Source organism: Orcinus orca, chromosome 14, assembly GCF_937001465.1.
Source record: "Orcinus orca chromosome 14, mOrcOrc1.1, whole genome shotgun sequence".
NCBI classification, from domain to species: Eukaryota; Metazoa; Chordata; class Mammalia; order Artiodactyla; family Delphinidae; genus Orcinus; species Orcinus orca.
In genome coordinates this window covers 17,850,048-17,870,075 of record NC_064572.1, presented here as the reverse complement: position 1 = coordinate 17,870,075, position 20,028 = coordinate 17,850,048, and the positions used below count along the sequence as shown (strand labels likewise).

Here is a 20,028-nt window from a genome sequence, read left to right as displayed (position 1 = left end):
CAGTCTCAACGTTTTTCATGGGTCTAGGACAAACAATCCTAAAATTTTTATGGAGCCACAGAAAACCCCAAATTGCCAAAGCAATTCTGAGAAAACAGAACAAAGCTGGAGGTAGCACACTCCTTGATTTCAAATTATACGATCACAAAGCCATAGTAATCAAAACACCATGGTATTGGTGGAAAAACAAACACACAGATCAAGCAAGAACTGGGAGCCCAGAAATAAACCCACACATATATAGACAATAAATTTATGACAAAGGAGCAAAGAAAATACAACGGAGAAAGGAGAGCCTCTTCAATAAATGGTGTTGGAGAAACTGGGCAGCTACATGCAACAGAATGAAACCAGACCTAACTTACACATACACAAAAATTAACTCAAAATGGATTAAAAATTTGAATGTAACACTTGAAACCATAAAAATCCTATAAGAAAACATAGGCAGTATGCTGTTTGACATCAGTGTTAGGAATATCTTTCTTAGTATGTCTCCTCAGGCAAGGGAAACAAAGCAAAAATAAACAAATGAGACTACATCAAAAAGCTTCTTCACAACAAAAGAAACCACCAAAAAATGAGAAGATGACCTACCAAATGGAAGAAGATATTTGCAAATCATATCCTCAATATGGGGTTAATATCCAAAATATATAAAGAACTCACACAATTCAACAACAACAAAAAAAAAAACAGATTGAAAAATGGGCAGAGGATTTGAATAGACATTCTTCCAAAGACAATATACAGATGGCCAACAGGCACATGAAAAGATGTTCAACATCACTAATTATTAGGAAAATGCAAATCAAAACCAGTGATATATCACCTCATGCCCATCAGAATGGATAGTATCAAAAGGGCAAGAAATAGCAAGTGTTGGAGAAGATGTGGAGAAAGGGAACCCTCATACACTGGTGGAGGAATGTAAATTGGTAGCAGTCACTATGGAAAACAATACAGAGATTACTCAAAAATTTAAGAATAGAACTACCATATGATTCAGCTTTTCCACTTCTAGGTATTTATCCAAAGAATATGAAACACTAATTCAAAAAGATAAACTCACCCCTATGTTCATGGTAGCATTACTTACAATAACCAAGATATAGAAACAACCTAAGTTCCCATGGACAGAAGAATGGATAAAGAAGATGTGATATTTATATGCAATGGAATACTACTCAGCCAGAAAAAAAGAGAACGTAGTTATCTCCGACAACATGGATGGAGCTTGAGGGTATTATCCTAAGTGAAATAAGTCAGACAGAAAAAGACAAATTTCACTTGCATATGGAACATAAAAGAACAAAAACAAAATAAACAAACCAATCTAAACCAAAAAAACCACATAGATACAAAGAATAGGTTAGTGGTTACCAGAGCAGAAGGGGGTGGGGGGAATGACGAAATGGCTACAGTGGGTCAACTGTATAGTGACAGAAAATTTAAACTTTTGATGGTGAGCATGCTGTAGCATACACAGAAGTCAAAACGTAATGCTGCACACATGAAACTTACATAAAGTTATACACCAATGTTACCTCAAAAAAAGGTTAAGATATTAAATTTTATACCACAATTAATAAAAAGAATAGTCAGTCATGTAATCTAATTTGGGCCAAAGACAAGTGGGAAGTGGTCTAATGGAAGCTTTTGAGAATGAAGCTTTCAGGCTTTTGTAAGATAATTTCTGAAAACATTTTCTCTATCCCACTAGATGTGAACAAAGACAAATGGAGCCCGACTCCTACAGGCTGCCACCCGTGACCATGAGGAGGATCAGCTTCCGGATAAAGCCACCCATGTGGAAGGCAGAGCTGAGAGTCAGGGAACATCTGAGCTTTGGATGACATCATGAAGCTTCTTGATCAACCATTCCTGAAGCCCACTTATCTCTGCACTCTTCAGTAACGTAAGCCCACACATGTTCATGTTGTTGGAGCCAACCTGTTACTTGAAACTGAAAGCATCCTATCGGATACGCCTTCCAAGCCAGGTCCTCCTTCGGACATCCATACTCGACTCCATCTGTTCAAAACCTTATCCCCACCCCTCCCCTCCAGCTCCTCCCTCCCCGCTGCCCATCCCCCCACACTACCATAACCAAGAAGCTGCACAGACCTAGTGATTCTCTCTCTTTCACCACTGGTGGCAGCACTTCCAGCCTTTTCCCCTTCAAGTCATAGGCTCTGATAAGTCCCTCCCCTAATTCAAAAGTCAGCCAGTGCTTATTCATTATCCCTTAAGTTAGGTGCAAACTTCTTGGCCTAGCGTTTAAGACTGTCCATAACCAGGCCTCAATCCACCTTTTTGGTTTTGCTTTTCCTCAGTTTCCTCTACTTTCATCAACACCTCTAGCCACTGTCCTATCCACACCTGATCCCTACAATTTTTTTCCTTTATTCAAACTGTTCTACGGTTTCACTGTCTCCTGCTGCTGATTTTCTACCCGTTGTTCAAGGCGAAACATAAAAGCAACTTCAAGATCCCCTCAATCAGATGTAATCTTTCCCTCCTCAGAGCTGCTGTATTGTCTCTCTTAAACCAGTTATGCGACATTACTATTTTTAAAAATGGTTCAATCCCCTTTTTATAATATACAATCCTTACGGCAAAGTTTGCTTTACTTATACTGAACTTGCCACGTCCTATAAGGCCTAATTATTGGGAAAGCCAGAAACAGCTACCCTCTTGACAAGTCACAGACAAGATACCTGGGAATTTCACTCCAAGAGAGTCGTAAGCTTCGAGGAGATCAATATACTGTCCTCTGAGGGACCCAAAGGTGGAGTCACTTTCTTTTTATAGGATCATGCATCTAATCCGAAGTCCCTGATTCGTATGTCTATAGGAACCAGGAAAGGAACTGTTAACAATGAAGGGGCATAGTGCATGCTTTTAATTCAAATAGACATTCCACAAAAGAAAAAAACAGACATATAAAAGTTATTCATTTCCCCAAAGAAATATACCTTCTCTCATTTTCTTGGAATTCACTGTCTACCCCTCCCTCACATTTCCCCTAGACTGACAGACAGGGGTACAAGAGTTATTTTATTGTACCATGAGAAAACCAATAGTACAACAAGGATAAATGGTAACTGACACTTGACCTCAGTGTCAGGGAAACAACAGGGAGTGGTACAGGGTGTACCAAACAGGAGACCACCTGTGCTGTCCAAGGTGGTTGCTTGATATCACCAGCTCCAACTAGCATGTGCAGGAGCCGGCCCAAAACAGCCAGCCTTCCAGATTTTTCAAGAAAAGCTACCAAAACAGATTGGTTATGTAAAATCTCCTTAATTTTAAAATGTTGGCAGACACATCATTTATATCAAAATCACTGTCTGAATGAATATGATATGGCCTAAACTAAACACGCTGTATGCCAAATATAACCAGCAAGTGATCCATTCGTCTTCTGTTTACCTGAAATGGGTTCAAGGAAAAATATCAGGACTGTGGTAATACTCAAAAGAGTGAATAAACAGTACTTCTACCAGAATCAGAAAAGCTGGGGCCCCGGGCATTTTATAACTACCTAGGCTTTGATCTTAGGAAGAAGGAATGAACAGACAGCTTTATAGCCCAGCACCTGACTTTTGGTTGAGGGTATATGGTGGAGAGGCCTAGGGCTAAAAGCTGTTGGGAAACTGAGGCCAATTAACACAAGGTGATAGGCAAATCCCCTTGCACATGGTAGGATTTTTAAAACCACTAGACTTTCCTGAATTAATGTTGGAAATCATTCCTTCCAAGAACATGCCAGAAGAATAAAGTGTTACCCCACTGAATTTATATGGCATGGTAGAAAATATCTACTGTACTCCAAATGTATTTTTCTGTAAAAGTAATTTTAAATCTTTCTGATATAGGAAAATGTGTGGTGCCCATAAAAAGTTATGAGTAACATTCAAAGAGTTTACACATTTCAAAAATGAATTTAATTGATTATGAAAATTTCCAAAGAAGCTTCTCTGGAGGCTTAAGCTCACTAATGATGTCACAAGGGAGACTTGGAAAGACAAACATGCAGATGGCCCAGGATTTCATTAATCCTCAACAGTGAAGAATTGCACTTGGCAATATTTCAGATGTCTTCATGTGACGCTCAGGATGAAAGTTCCAAACAGTTTTTCTCTTGCAAATTTTTAGGTTCTTACCATCTAAGGAGAATCCAATTAAAAATCACTCAACTCTCCAAATTCTGGTTTCAAGAAATGAAGATTCTCTCCATATATCCTCAATCTCCAGCACCCAGTCACATCTGATAAAATGGTATATAACTATCATAGTATGAAATGTCAACCAGTTGGTGAGGTATATTTTCACCACTATGAGCTCATTTATGAAACAAGATGAGTGTGGAGCAAGATGCTCATCTGATGGGAAACAATGATTGATGAAAACAGCCACGGCCACTGCTCTCATGAGGCTGACAGTACAGTCAGGGAAACAAACAACCCTGCCCAATGTATAATTAGAAAGCATAAGAATTTTCAAGAAAGAAACTTAAAAGTTGCAATGATACCATCTGATACAGAGATGCCATGTAGTCTATTAATCAGGGAAGGCAGCCTTCAAAAAAGTGAGTCACAATATGAAGCATGGTAACACAAACCATGGGGCTAACACAAACCATGGGGCTAACACAAGGGGGTAACACAAACCATGGGGGTAACACAAACCATGGGGGTAACACAAACCATGCCAAGGAGAGGGATGGGCTTTCATTCATTTACAAATATGTACTGCCTGCCAAATGTGTATCAGTCATTGCGTTAAACATTAGGTATGTCATAGGGAATAGAATTTAAACAGTCCCTGGTAACATTTGGGGAAATGTTACCAGGGGAATGTTACTACTGGGGAATGTTACTACTGGGGAATGTTACTACTGGGGAAAAGGAACAAATTTTTTTAAATAATTATATATATATATAAAAATATTTATATATATATATAATATATAATATATATAATATATATAATATATATATATAATATATATTATATATAATATATATAAATTATATTATATATATATATAAATATTTATTTATATAAATAAACAAATTTTTTTAAATAATAATAAAATAAACCTACTGGGGGAAATGAAAAAGAAGGGGAAGAAATCATTGTTTAACATGGGGGGGCGGTTAAAAAAGAACAGGATGCTCTGAATCAGAACAATAAGAGGGTTTCTACTTAATATTGGCTGGGGCAATCCCTCCGGGTCTCTAAAGGGTCATTTAAGCCAAGTCCTGAAGGATGTCAAAAATACATACAGAACATTGCAGGAGGGGAGTACCACACAGCCCAAAAGCCCTGAAGCAGGAGGGAACTCGGTGTTAAAGGAACTGAAAGACCAGACCGAAAGGAGAAAGTGGCAACACGTGAGGCGGAGAGGACAGTAAGGGCCAACTCATCAAAGCCTGGAAAGCCATGGTAAGGAGTTTAGATCTTATTCTAAGAGTACTAGGAAGGCAATGAAGGGTTTTAAGACTTGGAGGAACATGACTCTATTTGTGTTTAAAAGAACACATTGAAGGGATCCGGGCTGGGAGGAGACAGATGAGTTAGGAGGACATTGCAATTGTCAGGCAAGAGATGATGGGAGCATGGTGAAGGTTAGGAAGGTAGAATGAAGAAAAGTGAATCAAATCAACATGTACTGAGGGTAGAACTCAGAAGCCTAATGACTGATTTGATTGGGGGGTGGGGGTGGGGGGTGGAGGGAAAGGAAGTTATTAAGTTATCAGGCATGTCTCTGGTTTAAATAACTGGATAGCTGAGCTTGGAAGCAAGGAGAAGAACAAATGAGACTGAGAAAATAAAAGTTTTAGACACGTTATATATTTTTTAAAGTCTATGAGCTGTTGAAGTGGATTTCCATCCAAGTGGAAATACCAAGCTAAAGCTTTAAGAACCTAGTGATTGAAGGGAAAAAATCTGATCAAAAATATAAATTTGCAATTCTACAGATGATATTTAAGGTCATGGAAACTGAGGGTCTTGCATAGGAAGGGCACAAAGAAGAGATAAAGGTGCTCCCAATTTATTTTTATTTATTTATTTATTTAGGCCATGCCACTCGGCTTGTAGGATGGGATCTTAGTTCCCCGACCAGGGACTGAACCTAGGCCCTCAGCCTGAGAGCGTGGAGCCCTAACCACTGGACTGCAGGGGAATTCCCACGGTGCTCCCAATTTAGATGCAAAACCAGCCTTGAGAATTCAAAGGGACAAAGTAGGAAGGTAGTTGTAAGGAAGTGGGGGTGGGGACAATGGCTAGTTATTGTTTAAGGGTTACAGAGTTTCACTTTGGGAAGCGAAAAAGTACTACATGTGGATGGTGAGGATGGCTGCACAACAATGTGACTATACTTAATGCCACTTAAAAATGGTGACATTTTTATGGTAAATTTTATGCTTTGTATCTATTACTACAATTAAAAAACAGAAAAACTAAACCTTGAGAAATTCCAGCATTCACGCATTGGGTAGAATAGGAGATGCTGAAAAAATAAGACGGTGATGAGTTTCCAGAAGGATGGCAGACGATGAAGTCACAGAAGATGAATGAAAAGCTCAAGACTGATCCACATACAGAGAAAGTCCTTCGAGGGAAAAAGAACTGAAAGCTACTGAGAAATGACATCAGATAAGACTTGTCCATATTCCTTATATTCTTGAAACACCGAGATCGCAGGTAACCTTGACACAACCAACTAGGGTGAGCACAGGAGTTGGGGTGAGTTGAGAAGAGAAGGGGCTTTGAACAAGTAGAATATCATTAATAGACAACTCTTTCAAGTTTTGATTCTAAAAAGAAACAGAAAAACACGACGGTGGCTGGAGAGGAATGTGGGGGTCTAGGGAGGTAAGGCAATGGCAAATACCTACCCCAGTTGTCCACTTTCCCCAAATTAGAACCTCCGATTTCTAGCTGCCTTCCTTGAAAAATAGGTGTGGCCAGGTAACTCAGTTCTGCCCAGGGAAATGTTAGCAGATTCTGAGAAATCTCATCATCCAATGAGTGGATGTCTTTTGTCCTTTCTTCCATTCTGCTGACTGGACTGTGATTTCTGAAGTTCCAACTTGGATTATGAAGATAAAAAGGCCATAACCTACGAGTGGGAAACTGTACAGGGAGAATCGATTTGGTTTACTGAGGTCTTGGGGGAGCACTGGCACCACCCCAGACCTGCACTGTCCTGCTACACAATTCTTCCAGGAGAAATCATCTTCCAACTTATTTTAAAAACAATCATTTTGGGGCTTCCCTGGTGGCGCAGTGGTTGAGAGTCCGCCTGCCGATGCAGGGGACGCGGGTTCGTGCCCCGGTCCGGGAAGGTCCCACATGCCGCGGAGCGGCTGGGCCCGTGAGCCATGGTCGCTGAGCCTGCGTGTCCGGAGCCTGTGCTCCGCAATGGGAGAGGCCACAACGGTGAGAGGCTCGCGTACCACAAAAAAAAAAACACCAAAAAACAATCATTTTGCTTTCATTTGATTTTCTGCTGCCACAAACAATTCTAATCCCAACTAATACAGGCAGTTTTTCTCTGTCTTTAAAATGGGAGACACCAGAACAGAACTGTGGGTCAATGGGAATGACCCGATTAGAGAGACTGAGCCAAGACAGAGGAGGATAAAGCCTAAGGCGCGAAGCATTATGCGACGTGCAAACCCAGTGTGGTTAGAAAGATAAGAACCAGGGAAGAGACAAGAGTCAAATCATGCAGAGCCTTGCAAACTATGGTAAGGATTTAACTTTTTTTTATCCTAAGAGCAATGGGAAACAACCAGACATTTTTCAATAGGTAAGTAACATGATCCAATGTGTGCTTTTTCAAAGATCCCTGACAGTAGTGTGGAGAAAGTAATAGAGGGAGAGCCAAAAGAGGTGGCAAGAAAACGAGTTAGGAGGTTACTGTGGCAATCCAGATGAAAATGGTGATGGCTTCAAACAGGATCGTGATTCGGCACTATGGCAAAGTGAGTAAATGTGATGAAGACGGTACTGGCAGGACTTTGTATGTGATGACGTGTGAGAGCTCAGGGACACGAAGCAGTCAAGGTTATGCCTTGGACAGCACTTTGAAGGGCGGCGCCATTCACTGACACAGGGACTTGGGGAGAAGACACAGCTGGGTAACCTCCATTTTGAATAGACTAACTTTTAAGCTCCTGAGTTAATCAGATGGAAATACCCAGCAAGTAAATGGCTCGTTCTCAGCAGCTTTACTCATAATAGCCAAAAATGGGAAACAGTCAGGAAATAGATAAACCTTGGTGGGTTTCATATGATGTAATACAACTTATTAATAAAAAGGAACGAGTTACTGATATACATAACAATACAGATGAAACCCCAAAACATTATGCTAAGTGAAAGAAGTCTTACACCACAGAGTACATACCGTATGTTTCAAGATATGTTCTAGAACAAAAAATACTAATCTTTGGTTTAAAAAAAAACTCAGAAGAGTGGTTTCCAGAACGTCTGGGGTGTGATATTCAAGTGGGCTGAGGGGAAGGGGTAGGAGGATACTTTTTCAAGTCACGGTTTATATCTTCATAAGAGTTTGGGTTACATGGATTTATATTACACATCTGTCAAAACACAGTGAATGCTACATTTATTTTAAATTTAAAAGCAACAAAACACCATGAACAAATACTGAATGCCAGTTATTGGTATGCATGTGCTGTCTGCACATCAGTCTGAAATGCAGCAAAAAGATGGATTCATGAATAAACAGAAGGCTGGATAGATGATCCATGTGTGATGAAGCAAATATTTAAAAACTGTAGAATGTAAGGAGTGGGTATATGGTATTCCCTGCATAATCCTTTCAACATTTTTGTATTTTTATAATAAAATGGTAGAGGGCTTCCCTGGTGGCGCAGTGGTTGAGAGTCCGCCTGCCGATGCAGGGGACACGGGTTCGTGCCCCGGTCCGGGAGGATCCCACATGCCGCGGAGCGGCTGGGCCCGTGAGCCATGGCCGCTGAGCCTGCGCGTCCGGAGCCTGTGCTCCGCAACGGGAGAGGCCACAACAGTGAGAGGCCCGCGTACCGCAAAAAAAAAAAAATAAATTAAATAAAATAAAATGGTAGAAAAGCCTTAAGTAACCTAACAATGTATTTCTATAAAAGCATTAATTTTACAATAGCATTATTATAATACAAAATAATACAAATAATAATAATACAAATAATACAAATAATACAAATAATACAAAAGCATTATTTTACAATAATATAGACAAATGTACTCTTCCTTACTTTCTTTCACATCTTCACTTCTATTGTGAATCCATGAATGTTGACTACTAAGGAATTTGTAACCAATTCAATCACCAAGAAAATTAATATTTTATGCCATATGAAATCATTATCAAGGGCCCAAAATATGGACTTTGCAGAAAACAGGTTAAGCAGAACTACTGTAATGCATTTTAAGCAATGACACCATGATAATTCAAGAAAAAAACAGGGAAACTTCCAGCTAATACAGGGAAAATAATGGTCATTCTGAATTATGTAGCATTTTAATGGGTACTGTTTTCTTCCTTTTTTTTTTTTTTAATTTTTGGCTGTGCTGGGTCTTTGTTGCTGTGCAGGCTTTCTCTAGTTGCGGAGAGCAGGGGCTACTCTTCATTGCAGTGCGCAGGCTTCTCACTGCAGTGGCTTCTGTTGCGGGCTCTAGGCACGCGGGCTCAGCAGTTGTGGCACAGGGGCTTAGTTGCTCTGCGGCATGTGGGATCTTCCCGGACCAGGGCTCAAGCCTGTGTCCCCTGCACTGGCAGGTGGATTCCCAACCACTATGCCACCAAGGAAGTTCCTGGATACTGTTTTCTTATTTTGATACATTGGTAGGTCTTTAGGACCTATTTAAGAAGTAGGTAACTAACACTGGCATACCAAATGTCACACTGTGTTATTCATTAATTTTTTTTTTAATGTTTCCCTAGGAATACTGCTTATATCCTTAATTTCCACTACCAAACACAAGTGTTTTACTTAAGGAAAATTCCTAGGTCATTCTTGGCAAAAATTAGTAACTATAAAATTATTAAAGGCTTAGTTAAATTTTACTAAAAATATACCTTCAAAAAAAAAAAAGTCGAATTGTCCCCTTTTTTTCCCCCCTGCAAAAGGGTTGACGGGAGATGATTCAACAAAAGAAGTCCAGGAACTTGATTCCTGAGGAGCCAGAGAGAGCTCCGGGCTGGCTGAAGGGAGCCAACGGCATGCAGGGGCAAAGACGTGACTTCTGGAGAGCGCAGAGGACGATCCAGGCCTGGTCTGAAACTGCATAGAAGGACTGGGTTAAAAAACAAGGCGGCTGCCAGGGCTGGGGGCTGGGATCTGGACAGGCATGAGTGCCTGACCAGTTTCCAGAGGCAAGAGAAGCTCCAGACGAGGGCTGGCACGTGGACACCTGCTGAGGGGTTCCAGAAGACAATGACCATGATGATGGAAGAGGCCGAGAAGAGCAGGGAGAGGTGAAAGAGAAGGGTACCCATCATGTGGCTCGACAGCACCCACAAGCCCACCAAGTGCTGCTTCTGAGTCTCACATTTCTACTGGCCCTTGCTGATGCAGGGCATCCATTTAACTCTGCCTCTCCGGTACCTGGCAACTTCCCTACCAACTCCACTGGCTCCTTCAGGCCAGGCAGGCGAGCAGGGTGAGACCTAGACCCTTATTCCCTTTCTGGGCTGCAATAGGGCAGCATTTTCTTGGGCTGGTGCAGTGCAGAAGCGGAAAATAGAGCTACCGAGGCATGGGTGGGGGCCAGGTACAGCAAGCAGGTGATGAACATGGTCTCCGGCAGGCTGAGATAGACAGGACAAATCAGACATTGATGAGGGGGTGCCAGTGGGCAGGAATAAGTCATACATCATGAGCAGAAAGGTGGTGGAGCCCAGGAGAAGTGTCATCATCTTTCTGCCAACAGGAAGAAGCTGAAGGCACTGAGGACAAACAGGAAACCACCAGGCACCAGAAGGTTCATCACGCAGAGGCTGGACCTGTGCCTGATGGCCACCCGTTTAGATGAAAGGGCCGAGGAGCAGTGTGAAGTTCTGTTCATCAAAGGGGAAACAGAAGATGTCCAGGTTACAGATGGGGACCTCTCACAGTGGCTTCTCGTATTTGATGGACCTTCACTGTTGACATAAACCATGAGACCTGTAGGTGTCTGATCCACATCCATGAACTCAAAGGTATCTAGAAGCCACAGGCTCTCAGGTGCCATGCTGAGCTTCCTGATGCCCTCATATTCCTCTGGGTTCCACCTGATGAATGGACTGTATGAGATCATATTTAGTCACAGGAATGACATCATCAATTGAAGCTGTGCATCCACTTCCAGGATGGTGGACAGGGTGAAGGAGATGTTGACATGAGTGGGATGCTGTAGCTGATGACCGGATGGAAGCTTTTCTGTCAAACAACAGGATCTACACTATGCCGGTCAGAGCCTGAGTGACTGACAGTCAAAGTGTTTCCTTTTTCTTGAAGCAGCAGGTAGAGAAGGAGGCAGAGGAAAAATCCTTCCCATGGAGCCAACCTCTTTCCATCTTCCTCTCCTAGGCTCTTCTCTGGAGACTTAGTGATGATGTTGACCATAACAGACCACAGGCCACACCTTGAGCCCTAGCTCAAATTATCCTTTTAATTAAGACTTTTAATTAAACTGTATTTTCAAAACCAACAACAAATTAAAACACTCAATATCAACTCTCATTCATTTATTCAACCAATCCTTACAGAAAGCTTCTTATGTGGCAAGCAATACTGTCAATACTATATATGAAAAGAGTTTTCATTTAGTAGCATAAGTATTTTAATTACATACTCACTGCTTGGGAAACCATAATTTATTGCTCATTTTCAGCAGTGAAGTTTTTAACATATAGTATGGGGAATATTATAAGACAAGCAGCTTTCCTTACTGTACATGCTATCAGCTTGGACCCTTCCTGTATAAAACTTTTGATAATCCTTTTAAACTCCGAAAGAAAGGTTTATTAATCCCTCAAGTAAACATCTAGCCACTATCTCTTCTTAGAGCCCCGTTGTTAAAGTAAAGGAAAAAGAAATAGCTAAGTGAGCACAAGGCTGGTCCCAAATCCTCAGTTTGTAAATTCTTCTCTGGTCTGATCAGGAAAAACACTGAACTAGTTACACCCCCCAGTTTTAGAGAGGGAAGAGAAATCTTATTTTACAAGTTGATGGGTCCTGGTTTGCATACTGAAACTGGCCCAAAGCAAAGTGCTTTCAATAAATGTGGTAAACAAACACCAGGACTCAATGTCATCAATAAAACTGAGTTTTCCCAAACAAGAGAATGTCGAGTTACACATGCCAGCCATTTAAACTGATGCAATGCTTGGAATGTGTGTTCATTAAAAGGGCAAATGAAGTCATGTAAAGCTCAAATGTGGCTACTGGGGTACAGGCGGTTGTGCTAAAGGAAAATGTCAAGATTGTTTGCGACGAGGGTCAGTCCTAAAGGTGAGACTCAGAGCGCAGCGAATTCATCTGGAAAAACACTGAGCGGAAAGTTGAAGTGTGAAACTTTATCGATATTTTCCCTTTCTTTTATAAGGACATTCGGTGAAGATCAGAAGCCCACAACAAGAGGACTTCACAGAAGAAAATGCAAGGAAAAGTCGTTACAACAGCTTTTTGTATAAATTGATGTACCTGACCCAAGGCAATAATATGCACTGACTGAAATCAGAGCATCTAAAGATGATATAAAACTCCATTTTCTCAAGCTAAAATGATTCAGGGAATCTTCCAAAAGAAGTTTTACTTCCAGTCTGCACCCTGTGCATTTTGTTAAAAAGTGGAAAACCATAAAATATTTAATTCTGTGCTTACTGCCAATTTTCTACTTATTATGTTTACACCAAAAAGTAATTTACAGTAAGTCAGGATGAGACAAAGGAAAAAAACATTGATGGAGCACCTGGTATACATCAACACTTCATAAGCACACACACGAGCTCCACACTTCATCCACATAACCTTCTAAAGCAGGCGTGACCCCCTTTAACACTTGAAGAGGAAGTTTAGGGAGATTAAAGAGCTTCCTTGGATCATGTAGCTGTGAGTCAGGAGTACCCTTCGCTCCTGGTTTTGCCATTAACTAGCTATAAATCCTATATATTCATAAGTCACCTCTCTGACACTCTATTCTCTCATATGCAAAATAAAAAGACTCAGCTAAACATTTCCATTACGTTAAAAGGTGAATTTGGTTTTCGAGGGACTGATGATGGACGCCCAGACTTCCTTCTCCCCCCACCCCTCCTCCACCTCTACCCTGTCTTCCATGCCTTGGTCCCATTTCACTCTTCTTCACCCATTCCACAAGAAGGCAGTAAAAGGAACAGCTCTCCTACCCTAAAAGAGTACTTAAAAGTTTTGATACTTGACAACACATCTAAGTTTTAAAGGAAAAAACATCGTGAACAGAGAAATTAAAACTACTTCCACTTTTTGCTATATTTTTTTCATGATTACAGTGAACAAATGAGAACTGACTTCATAAAATTCCCTCAAGTGCCTCACATCTTCACTACAAAAAATAAATAAATCATTATGGTGATTTCACAGTAACAAGTTTGGTAGACATGGAAGCAACCTAAATGCCCATCAACAGAGGAATGGATAAAGAAGATGTGGTATATATATACAATGAAATGTTAATATTACTCAGCCATAAAAAAGAACGAAACAATCCCATTTGCAGAAACATGGATGGACCTAGAGATTGTCATATTGAGTGAAGTAAGTCTGACAGAGAAAGACAAATATCATATGATATCACTTATATGTGGAATCTAAAAAAAAGGTAAAAATGAGCTTATCTACAAAACAGAAATAGAGTTACAGATGTAGAAAATAAACTTATGGTTACCAGGGGTTGGAGGGGAGGGATAAACTGGGAGATTGGGATTGAGATATACACACTACTATATATAAAATAGATAACTAATAAAGACCTACTAGACCTACTATATATAGCACAGGGAACTCTCCTCAATACACTGTAATGGCCTATATGGGAAAAGAACCTAAAAAAGAGTGGATATATGTATAACAGATTCACTTCGCTGTACACCTGAAACTAACACACTGTAAATCAATTATACTCCAATAAAAAAAATTTTTTTTAAGTTTGGTAAAGAGGGGCTTCCCTGGTGGCGCAGTGGTTGAGAGTCCGCCTGCCGATGCAGGGGACGCGGGTTCGTGCCCCGGTCCGGGAAGATCCCACATGCCGCGGAGCAGCTAGGCCTGTGAGCCATGGCCGCTGAGCCTGCGCGTCCGGAGCCTGTGCTCCGCAACGGGAGAGGCCATAACAGTGAGAGGCCCGCGTACCGCAAAAAAAATTAATTAATTAAAGTTTGGTAAAGAAGCATCATTAATAGCAAGTGAGAAATTGTATATCTAGGCTATATTTAAATGTCATTCTTTGCGAGTTAGCTCTTAAAGAACTAGAAGGCCAAAGGGAATAAATGAGTAGTTTCTTCTGTATCCTGTTTATAATCCACAGAAGTACAAAACTCATCGCAATTAGGTAGAAAATAAAATCCTAGTTTGGCAAGTAGTCATCTGATCTGTGCCGTCCTTGAAACTGTCAAGCTGCACTGAATTGAGATTTTTTCCATCTGGCCTAATTGTGAACCTCTCTTTCTAGTTCATCACTGAAAAGGCAGAATAAGCTATCACTTCCAATGTATCTGTCAAAAGGGCTTAAATATTAAATAGAGAAGACAGGAGCAAATAGGAGCAAATGGAGCAAATGGCTGAGATTTTTTTATTTTAAGTTCCTTGCAGAGGGGAACTCAAGGGAAAACAAGTGTATACTGAATAATTCACTGGGCATTTGAGAGGAAGCATGATCTTAACATTTGAATGCCTAATATGGGAAACGCCAAGGGGGAGGTTTTCTGTAGGTTGCTTCATTTAGTCAGGTCTTTAGTCCTGTAAAAGGTAGGCATTACTATCCCATTTAACAGGTAAAGAAACAGACTCAAAAACTAGGTAATTTCCCCAGTGTCACACAGCTAATAAATACTGATGATATGTCTCCAGCTCAAATACACTTGAATATAAACGGAAAAGTCTTTATACTACCTCCTCCCACCTTTTCTGTGCTTGGCTAAGGATTCAAAACTACATGATTATGACACAGTTTATCAACTGCTACAGCAAGAGGGATGAGAATATAGCATATAGAACTTGCACTTCCAGCAATAGGGTAAACCGGATACTCAGATAAAGCCATTTAAGTAGAAAACATCTTAAAAAATAAAAATGTATTTTGGAATGTAAGGAAATTCTTTAGAAATCAGAAATGATAAAGAGATAAGCAGAAGTTGGAGTAAGCATTTGCCACAGAAATGTCCATTATTACCTGGTAGCCTTTAGCCTGGATTTTAACACACCACGGTCAGAGAACAGAAAATAAAGTTCACATCAAAAACACTCACATAAAGCCCCAGAGGTTGAAGTAAAATAAAACTCCCCCTTAATGATGGACCATGGTGATGAGTGCCTGGCTTTTCCTTGGTGGAACAAGGGAAAAGAGAGAAAGTCTCCCCGATAATTTTTTTTTAATTTTACTGAACTATAATTGCTTTACAATGTTGTGTTAATTTCTGCTGTACAGCAAACTGTTGACTCAGTTATACATATATATATTCTTTTTCATATTCTTTTCCATTACGGTTTATCACAAGATATTGAATATAGTTCCCTGTGCTGTACAATAGGACCTTGTTGTTTATCCACCCTATATATACTAGCTTGCATCTAAAACAGCATTTCCTTTTGTCCAAGCCCAAGGCCACTGGTGGCTTTAAGCTCATGGTTCTGTTTGTATGACCAGCAGAGTTAAGAACTGCAGTGTGCCTGGGACTCCACTCTAAGCAGCACACTTCCCACTGCCCAGCACAAAGACACAACACCAGAGTACAACAAACATCATCAACAGCGTTTTTTTCTCGAGTGTATTCATCTAGCAGTTCAAATTCATTTTTCAAGTTTCCTATAAGCAGTTTCTCTGTTAAATTTGACTCCTCAGACCTCACGTGAACTCGTCACTCTTTTTTCTTTCCCTAGTAAATTAGATTTTTATTTTGTTTTGGAAATAGGATTTTGCTTAAATTTTGTTTCCTTTGAAAGAATAAAGCAGTGTTCACACTTTTTTTCTTTGAAGTATAGCTGACTTACAATGTTGTGTTAATTTCTGCTATACAGCAAAAGTGATTCAGTTATACATATATATTCTTTTTTTAATACTCTTTTCCATCATGATTTACCGTAGGATATTCAATAAAGTTCTCTGTGCCGTACAGTAGGAACTTGTTGTTTATCCAGTCTACATGTAAAAGCTTACATCTGCTAACCCCAACCTCCTGCCCCCTCCCCTATCCCCTGAGAATTCTTAAACCCAAGTCTATATTCATGCACCCTTGGTGACAGAATTCCCAAACAAAACAAATTAGTTTAAAATGGCCTTAGGCTAAGGCTGTGCTCCCAGGCAGAGAGACAAATACTATGTGGAGCAAAGGGATTTAAACATAGTCTTCAAAAAACTCTCATGGATAAACTTCCAGTGAACACGGGGCTTCCCTGGTGGGGCAGTGGTTGAGAGTCCGCCTGCCGATGCAGGGGACACGGGTCCGTGCCCCGGTCCGGGAAGATACCACATGCCGCGGAGCGGCTGGGCCTATGAGCCATGGCCGCTGAGCCTGCGCGTCCAGAGCCTGTGCTCCGCGGCGGGAGATGCCACAACAGTGAGAGGCCCGCAAACCCAAAAAAAAAAAAAAAAATTCCAATGAACATGAGCTCACAATCAAAAAAAAAATCACTAAAGAGGTGAGAGGAAAACCTATGAGTAGTAAGGAATAACAGAAACAATAAGCTACAGAAAAAGACCACCAAAATAATACAGATATTATAATAATTGACATAGACCATTTATGCTTAAAGATGTAAAAGAATTTATCAGAAGTATGTTGAAGGAACAAGATACTATCAAAATTAATCATACAGATTTCAAAAATAATTAAAATGAGAGGGCAGGAACACCGAGAAAGCCCCTTTCCTGAGGCTCAGGCACAGAGGGCCTGCCTAAAACTGAGGCTGAGGGAGAAGGGAGAATATCAACTCACCCTCCACCCCACTGTGAACCTTGAACCAAGTAACAAGCAACAGCAGTCTACTGCAGGGGAAGAGGCAAGAACACAGAGAGCGCCCTGCGGCCCAGGCATGCAGCACTGACCTGAAAATCGAGGTGGATCGGGAACACTCAGAAAACCTTCCTGCCCCCCAGACCTCATCCTAAGCTCAAGTTAGCAGCAGGCCACCACTGCGGAAATTTGAAGGGAAGCCTGTTTTGTACTCATAGTAAATACAGCAACAAAATTCAAATTCAGCTCAACTACTGACAATATTGACACAAATACCTACATTAAGGGCCTGAAGGAAAAAGAGAAGTTACCATTTATTGATGTTAATATTATTTACCTCAGTCTCCGTTGTCCTTTAGCACACAATACCTGACATTCAATTTAAAAATTACTAGACACAGGCTGGGCCCATGAGCTATGGCCGCTGAGCCTGCGCATCTGGAGCCTATGCTCTGCAACGGGAGAAGCCACAACAGAGAGAGGCCCGCATACCATAAAAAAAAAAAAAAAATTACTAGACACAAAATGAAAAAAAATAGAGCCACTGTTAGTAGATGACATAATCAACAGAACCAGACTCCAAGATGACCCAGATTTTCTTAAATATCAAGTATTTAAATGTATTTAAAATAGTTATAAATATGATAAGGATCTAACTGAAAATAAATGATCAACGTGTGCATAAGCGGGGGAGATAGATTTACTACAGAGATGAAAATTATATAAAAAGAGTCAAATGAAAATGCTTAAAATGTAGAACAAAGACACAGGCTGGGAAAAAACGTTTACAAAACATATCTCCAACAAAGGGCCTGTGTCCAGAACACTTACTACTCAATAAACAACCCAATAAAAAGTTAGCAAAATGTTGAACAGACACTGACCCCACATGAATGGCCAATAGCACGTGAAAAACTGCTCGGCAACACTGGTGATCAGAAAAATGTAAATAAATCCACAAGGAGAAATTACTAAGGTATCCACTAGAATGGCTAACATTAAAAAGATGGACAATATCAAATGCTGACAAGGATGTGGAACAACTGCAACTCTCATGCATTACTGGTGGGAAGCCAAAATCATACAGCCACTTTACAACACAATTTGGCAGTTTCTGATAAAGTGAAACATACACTTACCATATGAGCCAGCAATTCCACTCCAAGGCACTTACCCAAGAGAAACAAAAACATATGTCCACACAAAGACCTGTACGTGAATTTTATAGAACCTTCATTTATAACAGCCATCAAATGTAAACAACTCAAATGCCTAAGGACTGGTGAATGAACAACAAAAAAGAAGTATACAACAGACATCGACTCAGAACAAAAACAATAAACTGCCAATATACCCAATCACCTAGACGAATCTCACAAGATTTACTGTAACTGAAAGAAGACATAGGACTAAATACCACAAGATTCTAATTAAATGACATTCTGAAAAAGGCAAAAAGATTGAAGGGAGAGAAACAGATCAGGGGTTGTCAGGTGCTGGAAGCTGAGGGGAAGGAAACTGCTCTTTTAACTAAAACTTATAAACTGAACTTTCAAAACCAACTTACAAATAAAAATATCTTTCATTTATTTACTCAACAAACACTGAGTACCTACAATGGGGCAGGCAGTACTCCAGACACTGCACAAAAAGAGGTTCTTTTAGTTGCACATGTTTGAATTTTCGGAAAAGTAACTGATGATCCAGGTTTTCCATATGTGTTGACAATGTTTATCAGTCAGAACTCTTAATATCTTCTCCATCTTCTTACCAGATCATTACAAAAATCCTGTATTTTATCATAATTTATTATACGTTAGAGTTAACCACATGAAACTGCAGTATAATCAACAAAATCGTTCTTTTCCTATGTTCCCACAGACAAGAATTCAAATAGGAAAGCTGTAAAAGTAATCAGTGGTCACGGCACACCTTCTCATTGTAATGCAAAATAATCAATGACTGAATTTCAAGTCAAAACACCAGTTATTTTGGGCTAACTTTTTGTCACTTTTCAAGAATTCTTCCCAAAATCCAGACTGAAATGTGTTATTCATCTCATAAACAGAGATGATCGCTATGGAGACTTAGCTGACTTCTGGTATCCTATTTCTAATGTAAGAACTAAAGGACAACAAAATTATTCCCGCTTTTAGTTTAAAGCCTTATATTTAACCTCCTTCTTTATCCTTAGTGGAAAACATGTGACAATCCTTCTTAAAAGGTTTATTTCATTGAGGCATTTTAAAATGGAATATACCTATAAAAAAAATTAATGTACTTTCCAGAATCAGAAAAACCAAATGGAATATCCTTTTGTTGAAGAAGCAATTTTATGTGGCATAATTCATGCAGATAACTTTAGAAAAAAATTTCAAAGTTCATGCTTTAACACTATCTTAATATTTTTTTTACAAGCCATTGGGGCATTTATACACTTCTAGTAGATTATTTCCATGCACCGTGTGAACAGTATTTTGGCCTGGAGGGACCACCCACACACCAAGACAACAGAGCTGTAGGACAATGCGTCTCACAAAGAACCTCATCACAGAGAAAACACAATGAACAGAAATTCAGAACATAAGGGATGAAACTTTGTTTTATCCCTTGCTCCTAACATTTTAGAATTCCAAAATATGCAAGTTCTCAAAGTTAAAGGTTTAGTTCTCTTTGTTTCCGATTTTTTTCTTCAAACTATACTCTAATTTTTATGCTTTTGTCTCTTGATTTCTTCATCATTTATAACTATATGAAATCTTCAAGCTATGGAATTTAATCTTTAGTCAAATGAATGC

At 39.9% G+C, this 20,028-nt stretch overlaps 1 protein-coding gene and 1 pseudogene across 1 annotated transcript in view; both read right to left on the bottom strand.

Annotated features, from left to right (window-relative positions):
- Window positions 1-20,028, bottom strand: part of BICC1 (BicC family RNA binding protein 1) — a 302,224-nt gene that overhangs the window by 143,965 nt on the left and 138,231 nt on the right. The window lies entirely within an intron of this gene.
- LOC117196639 (5-hydroxytryptamine receptor 3C-like) lies at window positions 7,928-11,745 on the bottom strand (annotated as a pseudogene).